The 16,759-nt window shown below is 36.9% G+C and overlaps 1 protein-coding gene across 2 annotated transcripts in view; it reads left to right on the top strand.

Annotated features, from left to right (window-relative positions):
* The first annotated feature begins 8,370 nt into the window (after positions 1–8,370).
* LOC115259196 (uncharacterized) overlaps positions 8,371–16,759 on the top strand; it is a 242,305-nt gene continuing 233,916 nt past the window's right edge. Inside the window, exon 1 of one of the 2 annotated variants that reach the window (XM_062852541.1) lies at positions 8,371–9,248. The gene's annotated coding sequence lies outside the window, so the exon portion shown is untranslated. The remainder of the gene's footprint in view (positions 9,249–16,759) is intronic. The other variant, XM_062852540.1, reaches the window with a different exon arrangement.

The raw sequence follows: 16,759 nt of genomic DNA, 5'->3' as shown, positions 1-16,759 counted from the left end.
AATACTTCGGGTGAATGACGAATGAAAGGGACGGTTCAGTGGTTGGAAAACTGTGGTCAGTTTCTAAATAAATTTTACGGAACTGATCATAAATGCATAGGATCTTTTGCTTTAGGCGTGTCTTAAAAATTAAATGTTAATGTTAATGTTAATGGCCAACGTACATTTCTATAAAATATTAACGATTTAATGTTAACCCTCGAGTGATCGCCTTGTTGTATTTTAAACAAAACGTTGAAAAAATCTCGTTTGTTTTTCTTAGCATTAGCGTGAGACTGCCAGTGTTTTCGCGCGAGTGATGGATGGTTAACGTATTAAATTTATAAGCTGCTCCAACGTTAACCTTTAGCGTCGTTAACTTTTTGGTTAACCCTCGAGCAGTCGCGTCTTTGACTACCTGCAGCTACGCCGCGCTCACGCTGTTTACCACAAGCGTGCATTTTTCATGGTGCGTGTACTCAGTACACGACGCGACCGCTCCCGGGTTAACTGTGCTTGCTACTGAACTATGATTAGGACAGCTCAAATAAATCTTCAGCATAAAAGAACACCAAAGTTCAATCCTTGCAAACTTATTCAAATGATGCTGCCAATTGTCTTTAGTTCAAGAACCATCCTATCGTGAAAGGAAACTACAATCTATATAATCACGTAAACGAGGTGTTTGTTACAATCATTAAATGTAAAATGGAAAGCTAGCGTGTCATGCCTCGTGAATGTGTGCTTGTCAACAATGCTATCGTTCCTACACTTGTCCTTAAACTAACTATCAGAGATGTGTATGTACTACGTAGAGATGTACCCGCGTTAATTCCCGGCACCTAACAGCAAATCAAATCAAAATATCACTTGCCGCATATTTTCCAAACGCACTTCCGTAGGTAATCATCTCACGCAACACTCTGCGTTCACACAAGTGCTCAAAACAATAATAACACGCAGGCGAGTGCACTTCGTCAGCACAAAGATGGGTACCGATCCCCTATATGATTTCCCTATATGATTTTGCTGGAAATTCGGCACTGCTGCCGGAAATTGGAGCTGGACCAGGTGCAGTAAACTCGTTCAAAACCTACTTTCCGGCAGAAAATCTTCGCAACAATCACTGTTAACCCTAAAAGGGATACCTTCATGGCCTCAGTTTCGTCACCTCGCTGAGTGTGTTCCATCAAAGACGAACTTTGAAAGGCGCCTGGGGTCCAATGGACCCCAGGTATCCCTTTAAGGGTTAAAATCAAGTTCAGGCAATAAGCTATCTGATTCAGATGGAAGATATCGACAAAAACGGTCGTTTCGTTGTGAATTTAGGTAATGCACAGTTTTGTTTACATGTAGTGCCGAGAATGGGGTCAAACACCCTAGATGTTATATCTGAATGATGTATTATTGACGGTCGGATCCACCGCCTTGAACTCACGTTCACCAGGTTTGAGCCATCACACTTCCTGAATAGCAGATATTGCAATTTTCTGCAATTCACGAGCCAAAAGGCCTAATCGTCCAGGTTGAGTTACGGCCCTGACGTTCCAAGTACCGAGTTTCCAATCATAGTCCAACTTAGTTATAGTTCGCATTTTCTTTTTCTATCCTAATTTTTCGCGATGGTGAAAGGCTTCGACAGGCAACCTAAGCCGAGTCGCGCTGTGTACATCGCGTTGCTGGGGCTGTTATTTTAGGTACCGTAAACTGGGGTGTAGTTGATCAGTGGGGTGAACTTGATCATTCAATTACCCGCGAATATTGACTTTCAAGAAAGCAACAATTCTATTTTAACCATTCGCAATCCAATGACGAAACATTAAAATGGAATGGTAACTTCCTTGAAAGTCGATATTCGTGGGTAATTGAGTGATCAGGTTCACCCCACTAATCAACTACACCCCAGTTTACGGTGTACAGCTGATGCGATACTACGATTCTCATTCTGCTGCTACACTAAGGGCTAGAATCGCAATCTTGCGGGACAAAATTAATTACTCCGAAACGAAGTAGTAGTAGTTCGCAAATTATCCGTATTGGAGGCGCCACCATCTAACTTTTAAGTTTTACGTCCTAGGGACTTGCGTCTTCGGCAAAGTTGTTCATTCTGACCAAATAAACAACTCTTTCTTAGACATCAAAATTCCACAGCCTACTGTTTTGGATTTATTTAAAAAAAAAAATATGGTCAAAAATCATTTTTATGGGCTTTTTTTCGTGGTCTTACGAGAAACCATGTGCAGGGATGAGAAATGTACTGGAAAAAACGGTTACCGGCTGTACAATTGACATTTTTCCACACGAACATCACAGGCCCAGCCAAACAAAAACTGTTCGAAAAATAAATGTCATAACATTTTTTTCCTGCAGCCTTCTTCCTCGAAACGGTTTCTAAGCGCGAGAGCGCCAGTACTCGAGCACAACGACGACAACAATTTCTGTCCTTCCCGTTTTCGCATTTTTCTGCGTTTCAAACCGCTTCTAAACAAACTTCTTTACATGCATCACAAAGCTAGGAGTGTGCTTTAGCTATCTGTACAAATCGATTTAAATTATTCATTAAAACAAGTGAGTTATTAGCAGTTGAAAATATTTGACATTTTTCGCAATCAGCATGACTGATCATAAATATTTTCGTGGGGAAGCGAAAACCATCAAGCGTCTGCTTGACTGCCGTCGGCGCGGCGTCTGATGGTATTGGTGCTGCCGTTGTTTTGTTTTTATTTTACTGCCAGTATCGATGAACGGAAAAGAGAAAAAAGTATTTTTGCCATCCCTGACCATGTGAATTTCAAATATTTTCTGATGCAGATGTGTTAAACAATTAGCCATTCCATAGAATATCGATATAGTGCACCTACAATTTTCGTGTAACTTGGTAGGTTCGTAGTTCTTCGAATATAATTAGACCCGTATTTTTTTATTCCGTCATCACGGTGACCAATTTTGAGATAGGGTGGTCCTACAAATGAATTAAAACCTAAAAAACTAAAAAAAAATCAAAAAATCATAACTTTTAAACCAGTTGCTCAATTTCAAACTTATTTTTTTTGCTTGAAAGCTATTGAATTGTAGTTTTAAAGAAAAATACGGTTAAGGGGCCAAACTGGAATCATGTGCAAAAATATGCAATTATATTAGTTGTTTCTCGTTTTCATGGTCTCGGGACCAAAGATGTACCCTTGTTTTATATTTTTATCAGAAAATTCAGAAGATTTGGCATTATATATAAAAAAAATCAAAGATGTATGTTTTTGAAAATAAAAGGCCAAATTTTCCCATACAAACATTTTTTTAATTTGTATATATTTTGAAACCCCATAAAACTATGGCAACCAGAAACATCAGGAGTCACTCAAAAAAGCAAAACAAGGCGAAGTTTTATGAGAATTTACAATATCAGACAATTTTAGAGCAGCTAGTACAAAGTATATGACTCTCTTTATTCAAAAAATCATATCTCAAAAACTAAAAAAAAACTTATATCGTTGCTTTTTAATATGTTACGCCAAATATCCTGAATTTTCTGATAAAAATATAAAACCAGGGTACTCCTTTGGTCCCGAGACCATAAATACGTGAAAAAACTAAAACAGCTGCATATTTTTTGCACCTAAACACAAATTAGCCCCTTCCAGTGTTGGTAAAAACTCAAAATCTCAAATCTCATGATTGAGTTGTTTTACGCGCGATTCTTGACTCGCCAAACTCACCGCCGAAAAAATCATGCATGAGTTGACTCATGATTTCACTCATTCCTTTAGGCTGATACAAATTTAATTTTGACTTTTTGTCTCCCCCCCCTTCAAAAATGTTTGGCTGGATTTGGCATTTTGAGGGGGCAGATAAAAAAATATTTATCAAAATATCGGGTTTTGCCAAAAATTCTTTAACAAATCCGATGAGTTTTTAATATTTTTCAGATTAAATGCTTTATTATTTTTATCCCCCCCCCCCCCTCGACCAGCAAAAGAGTTGTGGGACAAAAAGTGAAATAAATATTTGTAACGGCCTTATTTCTTGGTGTTCTTAATGTTTACATCGAAGTTTTTAGGATTGTATGATAGAACAAAAGCAAATCTAGCGTACAAAAACATTGAATGCCGTTCAAATTGATTTGGATTCGTTTTACAAGCGAACGAGATTTCGGTGCTTGACTCGTGAGAGCGAGATTTTGCATGAAAATCTCGCGTGGGAGAAAATGATTCAGAATCGCGCGCGAGTTTGCTCACGCAGGAGCGGTTCATGTGTGTGCTTTGCGTGTGAGTTTACCAACACTGGCCCCTTCAGCGTATTTTTTCTTAAAACTACAAATAAATAGCTTTCAAACAAAAAAAAAGAAGTTTAAAATCGGTCAACTGGTTCAAAAGTTATGGTATTTTTAAAGTTTATAGTTTATAAAAGCCTTGATTTTTAGGACCACCCAATATGAAAATTGGTCACCCCAATGACGAAATAAAAAAAAATACGGGTCTAATTGTTTTTGAAGAATTACAAACCCACCAAGTTTCAATGACAGCCAGAGTTGCACTATATCGTTTTTCTATGGAATGGCTGAATAACTTTCGGACAGAAGTTGATGAAATATGATTATAAAAAATTGAAGAAAAAAAATAGAAAATCGAAAAAATGGTGCAATTTTCAAATTAAAATATCTCATAAAGCGCAAAAAATCGCAACCTGAAATTTTCAGAAAATACACATCAATACTAAGAAAACATACTGTCAACAATTTGGAGAGGTATTTTTTGATGTTTTTGAAATATTTGATCTTTTGTCACAGTGCTAGTAAATGTGGTACCAGCGTCTTACTTTTGACCGGGACAATATAGAGAATTTTTTTCTTCAAGAAAGTTGTTTGTTTTGACAAAATAAACATATCTCTTTCATAGACGTCAAAACTCCACGGTAAATTGTACATTTAGGTCGAAAAATTTATGAAAAAATGAGTGAAATAAAAATAGCACCACCATGTAATGAAAACAGCCTGTCAAAATTTTGATAAATTTTTGTATTGGCTTTGAGTCAGTTACAGACAGTTCCTATCGGGTGGCGGAGTGTTATTCAAAAAGTAACTGTTTCCCAGTATTCGAGTAGTAATGGGTCAGGCGCAACTCTTAACTTCGAAGAAAGGGTAAATCTCAAAACATACCATGGCGCATGCTTCTCTTCCAGAGAAATCGGTCGTAAAATCTTCCGATCTCATACCGTAGTCGTAAGGTTCTTGAAACATTTCGAAAATGATCATCACACAGACAAACGAGGAACGAAAAGTAAGCTCCCGGAGAAAGATAAGCGAAGAATTTAAAGAGAGACAGTGAACAAGAAAAGAACAGCATTCCAAATTCGTGCAGAATTGCAATTTCCGGTGACAATACGACGTGTGCAACAAATCCTGTCAAGAAACAAGAACCTGAGGTAGCACAAAATGCTTGGCAAGCCCAACTTGACAGAGCGACATAAGGTGAATCAGTTCAGTTTTGCTGAACAGCATGTTTCCTGGACGGACGAATGCAAAAATCTGCTATTTTCGGACGAAAAAAAATTCAACTTTGATGGTCCAGATGGTTGGCAAGACTACTGGCATGATCTGCGAAAAGAACCGGATGTTAAGATGAGCCGGAACTTTGGTGGTGGTACACTGATGGTTTGGGGAGCTTTTGCATTTCGGGGAAAGATTTCATTGGCGTGGATCTCAACGAGGTTGAAGTCAAGGATTACATTGAATTGTTGAAAATAAGCTTTATTGAACACGGCAAGTGTTTGATGGGCACAGATTTCGTTTTCCAGCAGGATAATACCGCGATTCACAACTCTAAAAGACTGACTAAGGCCTGGTTTTCTAACGATAGCATAGGAGTTCTCGAGTGGCCCGCTTGTCTGGATCTGAATCCCATGGAAAACCATTGGTCTATGCTTGCTCGTCGAGTAGGGTACGCTGGAAAAAAAATGATTTTGTCCATGAAATCACGGCTTGTTGAAGTAATTCGAAACAATGGCTCGTATGCTCACTACTACGATCTAAAAAATGTTTTGAGCTCGATTTTGTTGAAATATAAATAAACGTTGATCAAAAGTTAAAGTGGTGCTATTTTTATTTCGCTTATTTTTTCATGAATTTTTCGCCTTCAATGTAAACTATCCACAATAATATGATCGTAATCAGCTGTACAGTTGTGGAATAGATTCTAAAACGAAGATATCAAAACTGATATGGAAATTAAAAAAATATAGTGAAAACACAGGGTGGTGCTATTCTTATTTCGCTCAGTGTACTTCAAATTGTTTTCTTACAAGTATCGTGCTGTGCAGGCCAGATCTGAGCTGTACACACTAAGATCAGCTCGGTATTTTTTCCATCTTTTTACTGTGTTTTCAACAGCAGATTTAATTCGGAACGCTCGGTTGTTTCTTTTACTGAAATTCTGCAAATGTGTTACCGAGCTCAGCTAATTAAATGTCAAAAGCTACTGATGCACGGTAAATATCGTTACTGGTGAACGGTAAATTTGATTACCGAGATAAATCTTATGTTGAGAACTCAGTAAAAAGATGGATAAAATACTGGCCTCAGTGAAAAAATGACTGAGTTAGAACATCAGAATCTTAGTGTGTATAAGACACTCCGGGTCCGAGGGAAATAACAGAAACCCCTTAGGGAAGTGTAGGCGGGTTTTGATTTGGAGTACATCAATCTTACTTGTTTTATCGTTGTTAAAAAACATTTTCAGATAGAAGCTCATATAAAGGCACTCCCTAAGGAAACCTATTTGTACAAAAATAACAAGGAGACCAACGAATGTCATCAATATGTTGAAAGATAGCTTAGTTTCCATTATTCACAGAGAAAATATAGAAACGGAACCAAAACATCTTTTAGTACGACTCACTTGAAGTGCAAATTTTCGGTAATACCAATCCGTGTGGTCAAATTATGAATCTCATCGATCTATATCATCTTCCCCTAAACCGCAAATATAACCATCTCTGTTGTACACGATGAGATTAGAATTGAACCTTATGACAACTAAGTTGTCGGGTCATTAATTGGCTCGGTAGCTTAGTTGGTAAAGCACTTGTCTAGCGAATAAGGGTCGTGAGTTCAAATCTCACCTGAGCTGTGGATTTTTTCCCAATTTAACCAATAATTTACCCATCTGTACATATGTACGTTGAGTTATTTGAATTTCATAATCTTTTAGTATTTATTCCTTTTTCACTATTTACTAGCCTGATACACGGTTTATATGGGAAAATATAAAAAAATGGAAAAACTCCAACTCTTGTATACTTTTTGAGCTCCATTTTGGTCCCATATCAACTGTGCAAAATGTCAGATCGATCGAAGAAACTATATTTTAGCGCCCACCATTCTTAGTTTTTCATACGATTTTCTATGGGAAAAAATTACTTTTTCAAAGAAAAATCGCTTGAGGTCACCCATTAATCCCTAAAAATAAGTCGTTGAATGAATTCTGTAGATAACTTCACGAGAAAAAAGACCTTCAAAGACCGCAAAGCGATGCGACATTCGTGGAAAAAGTTATTAAGCCTTACCCGATCGATAAAATATCGAGATTTTATTATTTATTGTTATTCCTTACATGTTCAACAGCGTTGGCATGCCTTTCGGTTTTCAGTCAATAACATCTTCCACATGCCTTAGAACGCTTTGCGGTCTTCAGAGGGTTTGTTCCTCATAAAATATCCAACAGAAATCAATCATCGATATATTTAGGGGTTAAGGGGCAACTTGTGGCGATTTTTCTTTGAAAAAGTGATTTTCCCCATAGTAAATCGTATGAAAACTTAAAACGGCTGGCGCTAAAATATAGTTTCTCCGATCGATCTGAAATTTTGCACAGTTGATATGGGGCCAAAATGGAACTCAAAAAGTGTACAAGAGTAAAATGTCTTTTTGTGTCCCACGCTACTATCTACATGCATTTCTCATGGGATTAGCCATAACTGGTGCACTATGGCAAAAAAGCATGCAAGGAAGCCGAAATTTTATGGAAAATGATTTATTTGAGCACAATGTGGAGTTTAAATGAGTGCAACCATCTTTCGTGAACGTTATCTGTTGTTCACAAAAAATTTCTTGTTGATTCACATCGTTAAAGGGTGAAAATCAACTATGGCGAATAATTGGTGCTATAGCCATAATTGGAACACTTAGCCTATTAGAAAAATTTCATTTGAATTGAAAACGGTCGCGTCCACGCGATTCATGCGTAAATAGAGCTGGAAATGCTCTAGATATAGAATGCATGATAGTATACCCACTATACCTTTGGCTTCAACCCTGTCATGAACAGCAAAAAGAATCATAACCGAATATCGGACGCCCATTGCGCAAGCCTCACCACATTTATCTGACGATTGCTATGCATCCGTTCATGCTGTTCATTCTCACTTCGGCTCATTGTTGCATTCCGGTAGATGCTCTCCAACAATCCCGTCCACATGGCTCGCACGAACGCTGGACCTGCAGAGGAACACACCGTAACGATAACGGGCGGAAATTCATTTCTTTCTTCGTGCAGAGCGAGGTACGTCAACCAGCGCCAGCGGTAGCTTTTATGGCTGATTTTCCTCAATTTAGAGGATCCCTTTCCATCCCTCCCGGTGCTGGTGGTGGCTTCCGATGTCGATGCCGATGATAAACAAAGCCGGTGTTTTGTGCTGCCGACATCCCACCATGTGATTGCCGTAATGATAGCGACGCGACGACGGACGGCGATGATGTGGTGGGTGGTGTTCCCCGGCCGGTGTCTCGCTCGCTACACCAACCAAGGATGTGTCTTCTGGTCTGGCAGGACCAAGCGGATAGTCAGTTAGTCTAGCAGCGGCGCCCAAAGCGAGCGGAAGTGATTTTCTCGGATCTCTCGGTTCCGATAGTTGGTGGTTATGTTTGATGTTATTGGTCTTATACTTAGAGTGGATATGGACCTCTTGCTTGGAGGAATCGTTTGGAAGGACTTGTCGTTTTCTTTGCTTCCGTGAAATTTGAGCTTCGAAGATAAATCGAATGTAATTTGATGTTCTACAAATAGCCACCGGGAGGAAGAAAAATAAACGGATAGGCGGTTAAACACGAAGACACGCAGTCGTGGGACAACAAAACGTGACCGGTCACGCAGAGGAAAAGAAAAAAAAATACATTCGAAGTGTGATTAAAAGAATAAAGTGTAAATCGTAAAATTAAAAACAAACAAACCACAGCACGATTAATACTGTGTGGAAAAACGGGATCATCTGCAGCCAAGGTGCGTCCATGCCGCGTTGATCGTGGCTCGTGTTTGCTGCATGTAGAGAATAGTGCCATCCAGAGGAAAAGTGCATTTCGCGCGCGTCCTCCTCGGGTAGAAGTTTGTTATTCACTTCTTCCAGACAGAGTATAACTTTTTGAATCATTTTTCTTCGTATCATGTATATTTTTGTAGATATAATTTATAAGTTATTTTAGAAAATTTGTCAAATACCTTACTTGTATTAAATTGGAATTGAACTAATGATTTTCATTTTTTTGTTCAAAAAATTTGGAAAATATGAAATATCAACACAGTGACAACGAAAGTGACAATGAAAGCAACGTTTTGCTGCTCAGGAATATCGTTCAACCAAATCTTAAACTACCGGGTAGTTTACTACCCAATCGTAGTGAAATTCCTTGGAATTATGTACAAAGTGCACCAATAAAAACACGGATATGTTCATGGGATTGCTTTGTGCTACTAATAGCAACTTTTTTGAACAATTTTTTGAAGGTATTTATTTTGAATTTGAAAAAAGTAACTGTAAAATTCACAATTATCAGCTTATTTAGTTTAAGCATTTAATTATTTATTTCCTTTTTCGATTCGTTTCGTTTGAAATCAATGATATTTCTACAAAATGCGTGCATCAGTTCTCTAAATAAATGCTATTTTCAAGGCCAAAAGAGTGAAACTGCAGACTACAGAGCGTAAACCAACATCGGAAGTGATCAATCATTATTGTGATTTTTTTTAACATATTCATTTGTGTGCAGCTTAAGGACAGACTTGTTAGAATCCCAATATGGCCGTCACAATGGCCGACTTTGGCACCTACTCACGATTTTGAGGGCACAAATCTCTTCGTAAACAAAACCAGCGCACCTGATCTTCTTATTTTAAGCTAATTACAAATGAGCAAGAACAGAATAATAAAATGCATTGTTGTTTGAAGCTTGCTTCTTGAGATTTGTGCGTCTGAAGTTTTAATGCACTATTGATCCGGGATTTTAAGACGTTTGTCCTTAATGTCAACACATAGTTTAAAGAGTTCAAGCAATTTTTTGCAAGATATTTTCAGGACTTTCAAGATTTTTATTTCAATCTTTTCCAATAATCCACATAGGGTTCAGTGCCAGAAAATCCTTCAGAATTGTTTTAAATATTGGAATACTTTTGGAATGTTTTGCCTTCACCTTTTGAAGGAAATTAACTATATTTTTTTATGAAAAATATATATCACAAAAGAAGTTCAAGAAAGGCTACTCTGATTATGAAGTGTGAGTGTGAGACGAACCAGCCTAGGGCTGAAAATCTCGAAAATAACAAGAACTTGCCATCAAGGCTCAATTTTTCTACCAAGTTTTAACGCTCTTAAAGATTTTCATCAATTTTTCAACAGTTACCAAAACATATGGAGCTTCAACGTCAAATAACAAAATTATTAATGAACAAAATTTCCCTCAGGAAATCATCAACGAATTCCTTCAATTATGCTTTAAGCAATTCTTCAAGATAATCAAAATTTCCTTCAGAAATTTTTTCCAAGGGTTTCTTTGGAAAATCTTCCACAGACAGCTTCAGGAATTCTTTTGAATTTTATTCTGAATATTCCTTCTAAATTCTACCCTGCCCTTCGATTCAGAAAAGGGTATGGGCGCGTTCTGCCAACTTGGTCGAGGCAGCTTTCTTGTGTTAACAAGTTTCATACGGACAATCAACAATTTCTGAACGAAAGCTGTTGCTTGTGAGGATCACTTGAAGATCGGATGGAAGCTTATTTTCGCGTTCGTACATTTCTTGCTGTTTTTTCGCGTTCGTTCGTGTATTTTGGATTTTATCTTCTATGGAGTTTGATGATCGCTGTTAGACAGCAGGGATGATATTCTTATCTGAATCCGTTGAACCATTCTGAATAGCCATCGTGAAAGTATCAACAAACAACTAATAATAGTTTTTCTATATTTGTCATGTACACCAAATCCCACGTCCGAGCATTGAGTCGGACACCACGACATCGAATTAATCTAGATATATGGAAGGGTTACGAAAGCTATACATTTTGAGACGACTTTTTTTTATTTAAATTTTCAAAATTTTCTGAAGGAAAGTGTAGCATACAATGGTGCTGAGTTGCAGAGCTAACGTGTGATCGATACTTGGGCGTATTTTGACGCCAATGCAGCTTGAGATAACGAAAAGTTTTTTTTACTAGCTAGACAACGTAATTTGTAATGACAAAGTACCTAGACCCTTTTCCAAAGCCACATATAGAAGCGCATGACACATTAAAATCATTGTCTATCATAGGGGACATTGACAGTGCTGTAGGTGACTATCAACATAGGTGCTATCGCAGCAACGGTTTCCTAGTGCTTCAGATTCCGTGGGTGGAAATTTTATGAAAATAGCTTCAAAGACTTGACATTTCTGAGAATTGACATGACTAAGGGTAGACATGACTAAGGGATGATACATTCACGGGAGGGAAATGCTATTTTTTTTTATTTAAACTACATAGACACAATGTAAAAACTAGTGTTAAAGTAAGCAACATAAGGACTGTATAGTTAATTATGAGTACACCTTTGAGGCTCTGTATTAAAAAGGCTATGCCTTATTTTGACAACTGCTATGTGTCTATGTGTTGCTAACGTTGTAAACAAACAATAACCTTCATTAAAAGTTAAAGTTTTTCCTCAAGTGGAACAATGCGAGGATTTAAGGAGGAGAAGCGAAAATCGATTGTGACCAGGCACTGCAATGAAAAATGATCATCGCTAAGAAAATTAGAAAAAATGAATGTGTTAGGGTTTTTGTTGTCCAAAATGCTATCAAACGATTCGGTATGCATAACACACTGAAAAACTTACCCGGACGCGGCAAAAAAACAGGTGCGTCCAAGTCAAATTTGGACAGCAAAATTTGCAAAATCGTTGAAGAAAATAGGAGGTATCCATTAGAGATTACGCAAAAAAGTGCGGAACGACTGTTGGTATGGTTCAACGTGCCAAGGAGCGTAATTCCCTTAAGACCTACCCAAAACAGAAATGTGCAAAACGCAGTCAAGTTCTAGCGGATTACATGAAAACTCGGGCTTGGAAACTGTACGACGATGTTTTGAGCAAAAATTGCATGTGCATAATCATGGATAATAAAACGTATGTCAAGCAATTTGACAATGTGGAATGAAATCGTCACCTTTCTTGAACTTCTCAAGTATGAACGTCGAAATATACCGGACGGAATGTCCCCAGAAACTTATTCTGACACTTATCAGAAAGCACAAAGGTCCTACATCACTTTGGCCGGATTTGGCATCCTGCCACTATGCGCGTGACACCTTTGACAGGTATGAAGAAAACAATGGTCAATTTGTGGAAAGGGCAATGAATCCTCTAAATCGCCCGCAAATAAGGCCCGTTGAGAAATAGTCTTTGATTAAAGGGAAACTACGGATAAAGGATAGAGGAGCAGAGGACGTCACAAAATTCAAGAAAAACTGGGTCAGCGTAAGCAAAACCATCGTCGGAACGGTTGTCCAAAACCATATGAAGAACACCAAGAAGAAAGTTCGAGAAGTGGCAAGAACCACGAAAAATTAAATATACAATCATGTCATGCGCTTTTCTGATGGTCAGTAAACAATGTAATTGAATTTAATTTATAAAATAAATACAACATTTCCAAATACAGCCATTTTTAGGTGAACTCATAATTAACAATACAGTCCTTAGCCTTTTCCTCCTCAACATTGATCTTTGTAGAGATGAAATTTGAATAACGGATTCAGCCTTGACAAATAAGCTGTCACGCAGCTCCAACTCCAACCTTCCAAATTCCTCCATAAATTTGTCAAGGGATTTCAAGCTCAAAAAATGCCCTATGGATTTCTTCCATATTAATCCATGAATTCCTTCACAAATCACTCGAGAAGTTTTCTCCTTAAATTTACCAAGGTTTACTTTCAGAAACTCTCCAACGATTTTTTTTTTGGAAGTTCTTTCAGGATTCCTTAAGAAATTTCGCCACAACTTTCTTTAGATATTCCCTCATGAATTTCTCCAAAAATATCTCCAAGAATTGTTTTATGGGTACCCTCTGGAACTCCACCAGGAATTACAAAAGTAATTCTTCTAGAGATTTTTTATTAACATTTTAGAAATTTTCAGTAGGGATTCCTATAGAAATTTCGACAGGAATTTCTTCATAAGTTCTTTAGAGCGTTCATTCATAACTTCTTTCAGTGATTTCTCCAGAAATTTTTCCAGATGATTCTTCAGAAATTCATTTAGGTATTTCTTCAGGAAGTCCAGCAAATATTTGTTCAAGAGTTTCTCTAGGGACTACATTGAAAATTACCGCTCGAATGTGCCGATGAATTTTGTCAGGGATTCGTCCAGGAAATCCTGCTAGAATTCCTCCAGATATTCGAGCATTATTACTTTAAGTGATTCGGGTAGGAATTCCGCCAGAGAATCCTTCGGGAGTTCATATAGAAATGCTTTCAGGATTTCCACCAAATGCTTTTTTCAGAAATTTATCCAGAATTTCCTCTGAAGATAACTTCAATATTTTTTTCATGGATTCTTTAAGAAAAGTCTCAGAAATATTTCCTAGAATATTCTACAGAAATTACCTAAGCAATAACGCAAAAGTGTGTTGTCCATGGATCTTTACAAACGCTTATCTTGGCGTTTCTCCAGGTTTCCAACAGGATTTCTTTTTTCAGAAATTCCTCCACAGATTGTTCAAGGAATATTAGACACATTCCACCGTGACGTTACAACGTTTTGACGCATTCGTAGTCAGATTTTCCACTATAACTCATGAAAACGAGCGTAAACCTCAAAATATTTTTTTCATATTCGGATTCCTTGTAAAATTTCTGATATATTTGACCTACTGAACATTTAGTTTTCATTAGAAAAACGTGTTCAAAATGCGTATTTGTAGCGTGACGTTAGAACGCGTTAGAATCCGACCCTCTCTAACGCGCTACCAAAATTTTAAAAAATCTGCTCGGATTTTTATGATATTCTGATTTTTTTTCCACCATTGAAATTTATTGGTTTGTTCTTCAATTCAATGAAATAAAACATTTAAATTTCGGATTTGTTTTTGAATAATCGACTTTTACATTTCGTGACGTTACAACGCCCGTTCAATTTCAAACAGGGTTCTGCTCGCGTTGTAACGTCACGAAAATTCACATCATATTAGAATCAGAATAATCAGCCTAATTTACCCGAATTTGTGAATACATCATTGCATTATCTTCACTGCTTCAAGGGGGACTTTATTCTATTGAAAATCCATTTTGTGATAAATGGCTCGGAGGGCCAAGTTATTGCTATCAATAGTATGAAAACTCCTTCATGAAGGTTAATGGTACCCATCTTCGGCCTAGTACCACCCATATTCATCTAATATTGTCCCAAAGACTAAACCATTGATATTCATTACTTCGCTCCGTCAGATATTTAGATTTTGCAGCAAAAAAACTAATCACGCCGTCGAATTAAACATTTTTTCAATAATTTATGCAACGTCATTGATTCAATTAAAAACGCTTTAAGATGTGCGAGCAGTTATTGAACCATAGACATACCTGAGGATCTGCATTCTACTCAGGAACATCAATTTCTGTGATTCCAGAGACAAATAGACCTAGTTCTGACAAAAAAATCCATCCTATATATGTCAGACTCATAATTACTTAGAGAGCTAGTGTCTTTGGCAATGTTGTTTGATATGTCAAAAACTTACAGCTGATTTACTATTGGATGTGAGATTCAGACACACTGGGCGACGCTGATTAAAAGTTTACAATAGTTTAGAATTTCTCAAAAAGTTTTCAACAAATTTTGACTAGTTGAGAAACTTTTTTTTGGCAAAATCTTTGGGCACTTTATAAGAATTTACATGTTGAATATTTTTTGAATAAATATAAAGTGCATGATTTTTCAAAATTTCAGTCAGTTAGAAACTTGAACCAAACGGCTTTTAAACTGAAAACTCTTGACAAAATAAACAACTTTCCAAAGATATTAACATTCTAAAAGTCTAAAGTCTAAGTAATTAGAGTCCTGAGATATATGAGTTTCAATTTCGTAGGTGTTACGTCTGTTTGTCGATGATTCTCGTTATATCAAAAATAGATGTAACATTGACGTAATATCCATCCCATATATTTCAAGATCCTAACTATTTAGACAGTCGGTGTCCTCGACAAAATTGTATGGCTGGTCAAGAACTTTCAATTGATGGGCCGTATGATTTCAAATCCTTCCACTAATTTCGTCAATTTTCGGTTTGGGTGGTATTTGATTACGATTAAAAAAATTACAATATCGTAGTACAATTACATCGTAGATTTTGGACAAACACTATCTCCCCCGTCCTTTAAAAGTCTACGTAGTTTATGAACGGGCAATGGTATGCAATTTAAAAACGATATCTTGAAAAAGAGCCCATACACAACGAGAACGAAACTGTTTTGAATATAGAACTACGTTTGTCCAGTTCAGAAGCCGTCCAAGCTAGAAAGATTTGGTCTTTTCCACAGAACTTTTTTCGTGACGTTACAACGCAAACTTCAACCAGGTGAAACTCAGGCTTCCGTGAACCGATTTTCTTTCTCATTTGAAAGATCTTTTCGAGTACAAAGAGCATACCAAATTTCATATTCGTAACGTTTTCCGTATTTGAATAAAATTTGAATATGTTGATTTTTCGTGACGTTACAACGCAATAAAAACCCATACTATGATCAGCCATATTTCAGAATTGTTAAGTCTTCCGATTAAAAATCTTTTTATGCTAAAAAATCTTCATACATTTATCTACAAATGATGGAAGACTTTTGAAAAATCAGTGTGTTGGTATTTAATATACGACAGTTTGGATGAAAAGTGTGCCTAAAAGACTTAAAATGACGATTTTAATGTGAATCTTAATCGTCGTTCAATTTATATTTATTGTCACACTAATATCATGTCGAATATATTTTTGGATGACAAAAGTAATGTAGAATGTGATAAAAATGTCAAATATGCCATAACTCAACTTTGAATAATTGGTATTGATGATACGGGGCTCGTAGAATGTGTCATTATCATCCTAGCAGGTATTTCCCCATGAAGTTCTTCACAAGTTCCTTCAGGAATTTCTACATGCGCTTTCTTGGGCTTTCTTTAGTTACTCCTTCAGAGATTAATTAAGAAAAATTCTAACAGGGGTTCTACTAGTTTTTTTTATAATTTCTGCAGGGATTTTTATTAAAAACTAATGTTGCGATTCCTTATCAAATCCCGTTAAGGAATTTTATCTGCAGGGACTTTTTCACAATTTTAGTAAGAGGTTTCCTCAAAAGTTCTTCCATGGAGTTTTTCAGAAAGTTTTTTTTTAAATCTGGCTATGTACAGGTAATTTTTTTCAAGAAATCTCTTAACAAATTTCTGAGGAATCCCTGCAGGATTTCCGAAAAAATCCTTGGAAGAACTCCTGGATATACTGAATAC

Source organism: Aedes albopictus, chromosome 2 (assembly GCF_035046485.1).
Source record: "Aedes albopictus strain Foshan chromosome 2, AalbF5, whole genome shotgun sequence".
Classification (NCBI taxonomy): Eukaryota; Metazoa; Arthropoda; class Insecta; order Diptera; family Culicidae; genus Aedes; species Aedes albopictus.
This window is presented reverse-complemented; position numbering and strand designations above follow the sequence as displayed.